At 51.5% G+C, this 9,810-nt stretch overlaps 1 pseudogene; it reads left to right on the forward strand.

The window, feature by feature from the left end:
* Positions 1 to 4,508: 4,508 nt before the first annotated feature.
* Positions 4,509 to 9,569, forward strand: LOC101563613 (annotated as a pseudogene).
* Positions 9,570 to 9,810: the final 241 nt, after the last annotated feature.

A 9,810-nucleotide genomic window follows, 5' to 3' on the forward strand; every position in this document is an offset into this window, starting at 1 on the left:
CTGTGAAGCTCAGTTCAAGTTTGTGTAGCAGAAATGCCTGTGTGTTCAAGAGCTGTCCGTGGGCACGTGGAAGCGACTTGCTGACCTCTTGTGTGGCCCACTGGTGGCTGATGGGTGTACGCTTGCTCTCCGTGCGCTTGCAGAGTTCCCGAGCTTGCACTTGCCGCTGATTGCGGGTTCTGTTGCATGAGCCACCAACGTGCATGGCCTAGCTTCAGTTCTTCCTCATCTGCTTAGGCATGTGCTGTGGGCTAGTGAATGACCTATCTTGAAGACAATCTTACGTGCTGCTGAGAATGTGTTCTGTTGTTGGTGAGTGGACCACTTTGTAGATATCTATTTTGTTGTTGTTGTTGTTGTTGTTGTTGTTTATTTATTTTTTGGCAGAACTGGGGATTGAACTCAGGCCCTTGCACTTGCCAGGGAAGTGCTTACTCTACTGAGCCATCTCCCCGGCCCCTTGTTTTGTTTTTTGAGATAGGGTTTCACTATGTCATGCAGGCCGGCCTTGAACTTACTTTTGTAGTCCTCAAACTAGGACTCTCCTCTTGCCTCTGCCTCCCGAGTGCTGGGACTACTGAACATATCTACTAAGGCTATTTGTGTCAGCAGTTTCAATTCTGATACTGTTTGGTTTTTTGTTTTGTTTTTGCCTAGTGGATCCATTTATGACAGTAGGGGGTGTTGAGATCCTCCCACTGTAACTGCTTTTTTGTTTCGTTTTGTTTTTGGCAGAACTGGGGATTGAACTCAGGCCATTGCCCTTGCCAGGAAAGCACTTACTCTACTGAGCCATCTCCCCGACCCCTTCTCCATCAGTTTGGAAAGACAGTTTTGCGGGATATATCTGTCTGGGTTGGAAGTTGTTTTCTTTTTGAGTTTGAAGCACTTCACTCCAAGCTCTCCTAACCTGGACTTTAGGGTTTGTGTTGAGAGGTCTGCTGTGATTCTAATGTTTGTCCTTTCTAAGTGGTCTGCTTTTACTTTTTTCTGCCCACTTTTAAGGCTGTGCCTTCTGCTGGACCCCTGGGGTTTGGGGCATAATGTGTGATGGAGAGGTTCCTTTCTGACCATGGCTATTTGGAGTTGTATGTGCCTAACATCTGTATACTTATTTCTTTCCTCATATTTGTGAAGTTTTCTGCTATTATTCTTTTTTTCTGCTGTTATTTAGGTACACAGGTTTTGGGGCCATGTGTGCTATCTTCTGGTTTTTCACTTAATTCCAGTTAAACTTAGATTAGTCTTCTTTGCATCATCTAGCTGCTGTTGCATTAATTTTTAAACGCTCTCCTGTTATTTCTCAGGTATGTCTGAGTAGTTGGTCCCCAGGATCAGCCGCAGCTTTCTGTTCTGATGCTCTTTCCTTATACCGGTCGCTTCTGCTGCCTGCACTTTCAACAGGGTTGTTAATCTCTTGGACTTCTGCTTCATACTTTTTTGTGGACTCAAATTTTTTTGCTAAACATTTTGTGTAGATCATAAGGTTCTTTTTTTTTTAGTGTCTTCTGGAAACTTGCTGATGTTTTTATTAAGACCATTCTGTCTTCTTTGAGCTCGACAAGCACCTTATTCATTTTTTTTATCTCTTTCATCTTAAAGAATTCAGTTGTGTGGCTCTTGATTCCCCCCCCCTTGAGGCGTAGGGCTCAGCTCTGAGAGAGGTGGGAGTTTGGGGGGCACTTCATTTCCTCATCGTCTCATGTTTTCATTGTGGGTTTTTTTGCTCGTTTGTTTTGTCTTCTTTTACTTCTGCTGGCAGCTATAGTGGGAAGACTTTGTACCTGGTGTGGAGATATCTCTGGTTAACGTCTGCTTTCAGTCGGGATGTGACTCAGGATCAGCCTGTGTCCCAGGACGCAGCTGCCCTGGACTGGGCACTGGATGATGTTGTGTAATTGGCCTGGCACTGGCTGACCAGGAGTGGACCACAGTGTCGCTCGAGGCACAGACAGTCCAGGTACTGGCACTCAGAGAATACTTGCCGGTAGCAGCAACTCTGCCACTGGCAAATCGATGAGAAACAGCAGTGGCGTCAGAGACAAGCTGGTCATGGACCTGATAAGAGCCAATACGCACCACTCTTAACCATAGAAAAGAGACCTGTAATGGTAAACACTAGGGCCAAAATACAGCAAATACATATTAAGTGCAACAGCTACATTTCACTAATGATAGAAAATAATTCAAAAGTCAGAGCAGAAATATCTGAACATTAATAAAACTTGATGGTTATACTAGTAAAGATAGAGGGACTGGGAGTGCCGGCGAGATAGCTCAGCAGTCTAAGTACCTACTTTGGCAAGCGCAGGGACCAGGGTTTGCTGGTGCCCAGGTCCATGCACAGTGGTGCACGCCTGCAATCCCAGCGCTGGGGAGGCTGAAAACAGGAGGATCACTGCGAGTCTGAGCTGCATAGTGAGACCCTGCCCCAAATACATAAATGAAAAAAAAAGATCATACTGGAGGTGGGGAATGGGAAAATGAAAGAAGAAAACTTGAAAATTAAGCAATCAGCGATAAGGGGAAAGTGAGATAAAGGATCATATTAAGGAGTAAAATGAAATTAATAGAATTAGATAAAAGTAACACAAAACAAAAACAAAAAAAATCTAAGAAAGAAATATTTAAGAGGGGGAAAGAAAAAGAAAAAAGGAAGCCCTGAAACACCCAACACCAATGAGGACAGAAAGGATCCTTCCAAACATTCCTCTGTGTCCCTGCAGGGCTGCATCACAACCTCCCTCCGCAGCAGCATGAGTGAGCTGGACTCAGCTGAGGCCTTGGACCCCCGGGATGTCGGCCCTCTGTGCGGGTGCTCTCTCCAGGGCACTTGTCCCGAGCAGCCTTCTGCTCCGAAGAGGTCCAGGTGCCCCCAGACCTGAAGCCTCGCTCCCACGTGGCTGTCCCGTCACCTCACTTAGGCAAACAGTCTAGCTGTTGTGCTTACCAGCTGTGGCATGGGGTACAGAACAATGTTAACAGTCCTCGTCTTCTTGGTACAGATAGAGACAGTCCTACCTGGGCTGGGCTCTAAGGGCCTGAGGCACCACCACCGCAGTCCATTCAGATGGACTGTGGAGCCATTTCTGTCAGCCCTACGGTGCTGGCACATAGCAGAGCCCAGCGCTGTCTCACTCACAGGCCCAGAACGTGTGGTCCTGGCAGCGGCCGCTCTGGGGACATCTCCTATCAGCACCACCCTTGGCTCTGGAATGTGCTTGGTGACTTGGGAGAAGATTTAGTTCCCCAGTAGCATTGATTCGAGGCCAGCTTTAAAATTAGCTCGTGTTTCCTGAGTAAACGCCAGCTGGACAGATGGCGGTCTGCGGCCTGAGGACAGCCGCCTGGGCAAACTCACCCAGGGGGCACAGGAGCTGGGCTCTTCCTTTGCTCCTCACGCCACCACACGGCACTCGCAGTGACTTTTGGCACAGTGCTAGTGCCTAGGCTCCCTTCTGTCCTCTCTTTTCCTAAGTTCAAAACGCACAGGTGGCTGTAGCAAAGGATGGTTTTGGGACCGTGAGCTTTCAAAGCATGTCTCCTCAGACTGTCAAGACGTCAGTCACCTGGTGGCCATGCAGCACAGAACAGGCTGCATGGGATGGAGACTGTGGGAAAAGCCAGTCGCAGGCTGCCTCCAGCGCATAGGCTGGGCAGCAGTGACCTCTGTGTTCCCAAGAGTGGCTTGAGGTCCCATTACAGATCGCAGCCCTCCTGCCGATGGCTTCGCTGTCCTGCCCTCCTGCATCCCCACTCTGCCCGAGGCAGACCTGCACTGCCCTGGTGCAGCCGGAGCCTGTGCCAGCCCAGCCACAGCTGCACCTTGCCACTCTGACAGCTGCACAAGTGCTCTGGCCAGGGCCGCTCCACTCACACTGGGAGTCAGTGTGGATGGACACAGCAGAACCAGACCTGCTGGAACGCGGGGCTGGGACCAAAGCAGCCTTGGACCGCAGTGTTAGTCTTAAGAAGAGCCCGCAGCCACTGTAAACTGCAAAAATAGTGTGGGGTTTTATTCCAAAAGCGATTCCCTGAGTCAGGCTAAAGTTGACAGAGAAATTCAGTGCTGCATCTGCCATATCGCCAGATCGTTTAGTCAGGTATCATTTCTGGAAGGAGTTAACTAAGAGAAAGCTACTGAACAGCTCCCAAACAACGGCCCCTCAGGGTTCCATTGTTACCCTGCCTCAGTTCCTGGGTGACAGACAGCCACAGGAGACAGCAAACGCAAGGGTGTTGGGTGGACACAGATCCCCTCAGAAATTCAAGCTGAGACCAGGAAGGACATGGGCGCCCCCCTCTGTGGTGAGAAGCCGGGCCCAGAGTGCGTGGCTGCCAGGGACAGTGGAGCTGTGTTGTGGCTGCTGTCTCCATGTGGCCTGAGAGCCTCGGATGCTGGCTCCTAGAGGGGCTCTTTGGAGGGGGCTGGGTTTGGGCGTGTGAATATGGGTGAAGGGTGTGTAAGCAGTACATCAGTCCTCGATTGGTTTGGCCCAGTTCTGGGTATGGACAATGGGAAGAAGGAGCCCCTGGAGTGGGTGACACCAAACAGCAGGTTTGTGGCATGAATGGAATAAGGGGAAAGGGAGGCCGAGTGGGCTGCGTTGCTGCCTCTTGCCTGGCATGCCATGGACTGCTCCTCCTCTGCCGCCCGCCTCTGCTCTGTTGCCCTGCCTTGGAGCCAGCCAGTGTGGACTGAAGCCTCTAACAATGTGAACCTCCTCAGGGTTCTTAGTCTGTGGGACTCACTCAGACGCACACTGCCACAGAGCTGCCACAGAGCTCCCTACCTGTCCTGGGGAAAGGCGCCTGGAGAGCACAGCCTGCTGCTCCTCTGGATGCGTCTTGGGGCTAGGCGGGTAGCAATCAGACTTCTGGGCTTGTGCTCACAAGGGGGTGGCAAAGGGAGACGGGTGTCTCCCCATACGGGTACCCCAGCACACCCAAGTGTCAGCCCAGAGAAAATGACAGCAGAGGAAAGAAGTGCCAAGCTGTCAGGTGGCCCCCATCCTGGGCACAACAGTGAGGAATCGTGTTGTTAGGGGCAGTGGACCTGGTAGTTGAACTTATCCTGTGGTTGCTTCTTCCCTCTGGGGTCCCCCAAGCAACCAGAACAGTTGCTTTGTACGAACTTGAGTTTGTTCCTCTGGTTCAGCAAGAGTGTCTCTCAGACTAGCCTGATTTGGAAGGCAGCTGGTGGGGCGGCTCCTCCGGGCTGCAGGTAGACTTCTGCTGCATTCGACCAAGAGGGAGGACGGAGGAAGCACGGCCACAGGCTGGGCAGGGTGAACCATTAGTGCAGGGACGATCAAAATGCAGGGATCCCCGAAGGCAGTGAGGTGGTGGTGCTCGGACACCCAGCTGGTGACCAGCCAGGGTGACCAGGTACCTCCCAGCCATGCGCCGCTGCACCTCGGGTTCCGGTCTCTGCCCGCCTGCACTTCTGGCAGTGCTCCTGGTGACATCCCTTTCTCCCATGATCCCATGCAGGGAGTTTTGGCCTCTGCTGTGCAAGCCACAGACCCCAGAGGCCTGAGACACAGCCGGCAAAGGGGGCAGGGCTGCTAGCAGGTTCTGCACGGCTCCTGGCTGTCGCTAATGTTGCACTCTAGTTAAGTAAGTAGGACTAAAACTGCACTGGAGTGTTAGTAATCGGCGCCCAGCCACCCCCACGCCATTCAGGCTCCCCTAATCTCTGTACGCTCCAACAATGCAGCCCCTAATGGGAAGGGAGAGAAGGAAATGTCAGGTTATGTCCTGGCCCACCTCCTGCCCACCCTCCATCTGTGCCCGTGTCAGGGCTCACGGGAACATATGCCGCCTGTTGCTCACTGACCATCTGTTCACAGGGCTGTGAAGTGTGCCTGTTGCCATGGAGACGGGCCCTTGATTGGCGGCTAGAGCACAAACATTTGCTACTCAGGTTTCACTTTTATCTGTGCTCTGGAATGGGGCAGGGGGAGGGGCGGGCCGGGGGCCAGGCTGGGCCTGGTGGGAGGGGGCTTGCCCTCTGCCTTCCTGTCTTCCCCCCTCACCCACCCTGCTGTCCTGAGCCCACTGGGCAGGTACAAGGGAAGCAGGTGACTGTGGGAGCAGGCCACCAGGCCTGGCCCGGGGCCAGCCTCTCCAAGAGCTCAGGCGGGTGCTGCGACCAAGCCTCAGCATCCACTCACGCAGCGCCAGTCCGCGGTGGGACATCTGTCCAACCCCATGCTGTCTGGGGCCCGGTGGAGGAACAAACAAGCCGCTGTTAACCACGGTGCTGGGAAACATCCCTCGGCTCATTTTCGGGGGCGGCCCTGTACTGTGCTCGGTGTGGGTGTAGGGGTGGCAGTGACTGGTCCCTCGCCAACCACCTCCTTCTGGCTGCCTCGGGACCTGCATGGGATGGAGACCCACAAAGATTGGATCCGACTGACCCTTAGCCCTCTTCTCTTTTGGGTGCTGGGAATTGATTCTAGATTCTACCTCCAGGGCTTACACAGGGCCCGCCCCCCGTCAGTCGGCCCAGCATGGCTCTGCCCCATAGAACCAACACGAAGGCCACCCTCAGTCTGGGAGCAGCACTTGCGACACTGGGAAGCTGAGTGGCAAAGGAGCCGAAACCACAGGGATCACATTAGTGTTTTATCACTGGGGCAAAGGCCCAGGCCACCCTGCTGTGACAGCTGTGCCCAATTGCCCAGCCCATCTGCAGCTGGGACTAAGACAGAGACCAGGCTTTCTGAAAGGTAGTGACACAATGTGTGTGTTTCCTCGGGTCACCAAGGAGCCAGTGTCCCTGAAAGATTCTTTTGGGGTCCGGGAGAACATACACGTTCTCACCACCAGCCTCAGTGCTCACCACCAGCCTCACTGCCCCTCTGGAAAGCCTTAGAAAAGGCCTACGGCCATCCAGTAGCAATGTTCTGTCAGTAGGTGGCCACCGGCGGGCACCCAGAACCTTCCTAAGTCGGCTTCGAAAGGTCCTCCGCGGCACTTGAAGGGGCCCCGAGTCATGCGCCTGGGTCTGAGCTTGTCCCAGCACAGCCTTTCCAGGCCCAGCAAGCCCTTTGCGGCGCCCTCCCCTCTGTCCTCAGCCTCTGTGGTCCCTCCCAGGAGAGGCCGCCCTGCTGACCTTAACACCATCCTCCCAGCCCCCGACCCTGGGGAGGCCAGCATTCGCCCCGGCGGAGCCAACCCGCAGGGCCTTGCCTTCAGGACACCAAGCTCCTTGCAAACGGGACTTTGGCTCAGACTCAGTTCTACTTTCCTGCATTGTTCCTCATCACAGTTCTTGGGCAGGAATAGGATTATTTAAATAAAATTAAGACCTGCCCTTCAAACGATTTCCAAATTGCCAGCAAGAGTGCTGGGCACCAAATGGATCTCAGGAAAAAGTCAAACTTGGAATGTTCCCCAAATTCCTACTCTTAGCATTATTGCAACTGAAATCAAAACTGAAACATGTCTCATTTATTCTCTAATTTCAACAGATACCCTTAAAGGACCTATTTCCAAGCTGCTTGGGTAAAGAGTAAAAAATGTCAATTTTCAGCTGTGCCAATGTTTCCCTTGTCAACTTCAACAGAATTTCAGCTGTTTCCAATGTAAAAAATAGAAGGAACACTTCCAGATTTCTTTATAAAGCCAGCATAACACTGCCACCAAAGAGATCAGGAAAAATAAAGCTACCGACCAATGTAATGCTGAACAGCAATTATGCCCTAAACAAGACCTTGGCAAGCCGCGCCCCAGGCGCGGCCAGAGCTGCCGTGTGGGGATGAGGAGCGGCAGCGTGACGTCGGCACTAGGGGAGTGAGGGTGGCACGACCTCATCCGGGTACCGAGAAACGTGGGCCAAAGCCAACGTCTGGGCTTAAAGGAAAAGTGCTCACTGCCCTCCGATAAAGGCTCTTGTGGGGCAGAGAACAAGAGGCTTAATTCCAGGAGTGTCACGTTGTTCACCAGAGCCCACCTGTGCAGTGGGGACGGGAGGCACGTGGGAAAGAAGGCAGGGGCGGAGCGCGTAGCCCGCTGATTTGTGTGCATATGGACAAACTCAGGCAGTGACTGAAAACCCAGAAATGAGAGCGTCAGCAGGGGTGCACCTCAGCCAGGCGTCCCGCGGCCTGGGAGCCCGCAGTGTGGCTGGGGAGAGCAGGGACCCGCATCCGGGGTCTGTGTGTGTGCCTGGGGGCCGCGCTCCCCACGGTCAGTCTGCCTCCTTCGTGAAGGCTCCCCTAGATCTTCACCTTTTTAACCAACTGGGCTGAAGCCAAGTGTGTGTGAAGAATAGACACCTCAGAAAGAGAAAATGGCTCTTCCGCCGCCATTGTAAATCTAGCTCCGTACACCGCTCCGCTGCCGCCAGCACCCCGCGACCCGGACCGCGCGCCCGCTCGCCGCAGCCGACGGCTCCGCCACCGTGGAGGACATGAACGAGTACAGCAATATAGAGGAATTCGCCGAGGGGTCCAAAATCAACGCGACCAAGAACCAGCAGGATGACGGTAAAATGTTTATTGGAGGCTTGAGCTGGGATGCAAGCAAGAAAGATCTGACTGAGTACTTGTCTCGATTTGGGGAAGTTGTAGACTGCACAATTAAAACAGACCCAGTCACTGGAAGATCAAGAGGATTTGGATTTGTGCTTTTCAAAGATGCTGCTAGTGTTGATAAGGTTTTGGAATTCAAAGAACACAAACTGGATGGCAAATTGATAGACCCTAAAAGAGCCAAAGCTTTAAAAGGGAAAGAACCCCCTAAAAAGGTGTTTGTGGGAGGATTGAGCCCAGATACTTCTGAAGAACAGATTAAAGAATATTTTGGAGCTTTTGGAGAGATAGAAAATATTGAACTTCCCATGGATACAAAAACAAATGAAAGGAGAGGATTTTGTTTCATCACATACACAGATGAAGAACCAGTCAAGAAACTGTTAGAAAGCAGATACCATCAAATTGGTTCTGGAAAGTGTGAAATCAAAGTTGCACAGCCCAAAGAGGTATATCGGCAGCAACAGCAACAACAAAAAGGAGGAAGAGGTGCTGCAGCTGGTGGACGAGGTGGTACTAGGGGTCGTGGTCGAGGTCAGGGCCAAAACTGGAACCAAGGATTTAATAACTATTATGATCAAGGATACGGAAATTACAATAGTGCCCATGGTGGTGATCAAAACTATAGTGGCTATGGCGGATATGATTATACTGGGCATAACTATGGGAACGATGGATATGGACAGGGATATGCAGACTACAGTGGTCAGCAGAGCACTTAGGGCAAGGCATCTCGAGGAGGTGGCCATCACCAAAACAATTACCAGCCATACTAAAGAGGAAGACATTGGAGGAAACAGGAGATGCTAAAGAAATCTTCCAGGACTACACTGAAGATTGGCCTTCTGTTGCTCTAATGATTATTTTGTAAAAGACTTTCTAGTGTACAAGACACACTGTCCAACTGTATATAGCTGCCAATTAGTTTTTTTGTTTTTACTTTGTCCTTTGCTATGTGTTATGACTGTGGATTTGTGTTTATACAAATTTTATTTGTATGATTTCTCATGTTAAACCCCAAATAAATGCTTCCTTACGTGAAAAAAAAAAAAAAAAGAGAAAATGAAAGAGGAATTAATTCTATTAGATGTTAAAACATGCCGTAAGCTTCTGTTTAAAGCTATGCTTTGGGGAGATGAGTAATGAGGAAATGCATACAGAAACAGACCCCAACATACATGCAAGTTTTATGGCAAAGCATTTAAAGTACTGCTGGGTTTCTCTACAATTGCATTAATTAAGTAGTCTAGAAAAGTTACAGTGCTTGTAT

This window comes from Octodon degus, unplaced genomic scaffold, assembly GCF_000260255.1.
Source record: "Octodon degus isolate 3935 unplaced genomic scaffold, OctDeg1.0 scaffold00205, whole genome shotgun sequence".
Lineage (NCBI taxonomy): Eukaryota > Metazoa > Chordata > Mammalia > Rodentia > Octodontidae > Octodon > Octodon degus.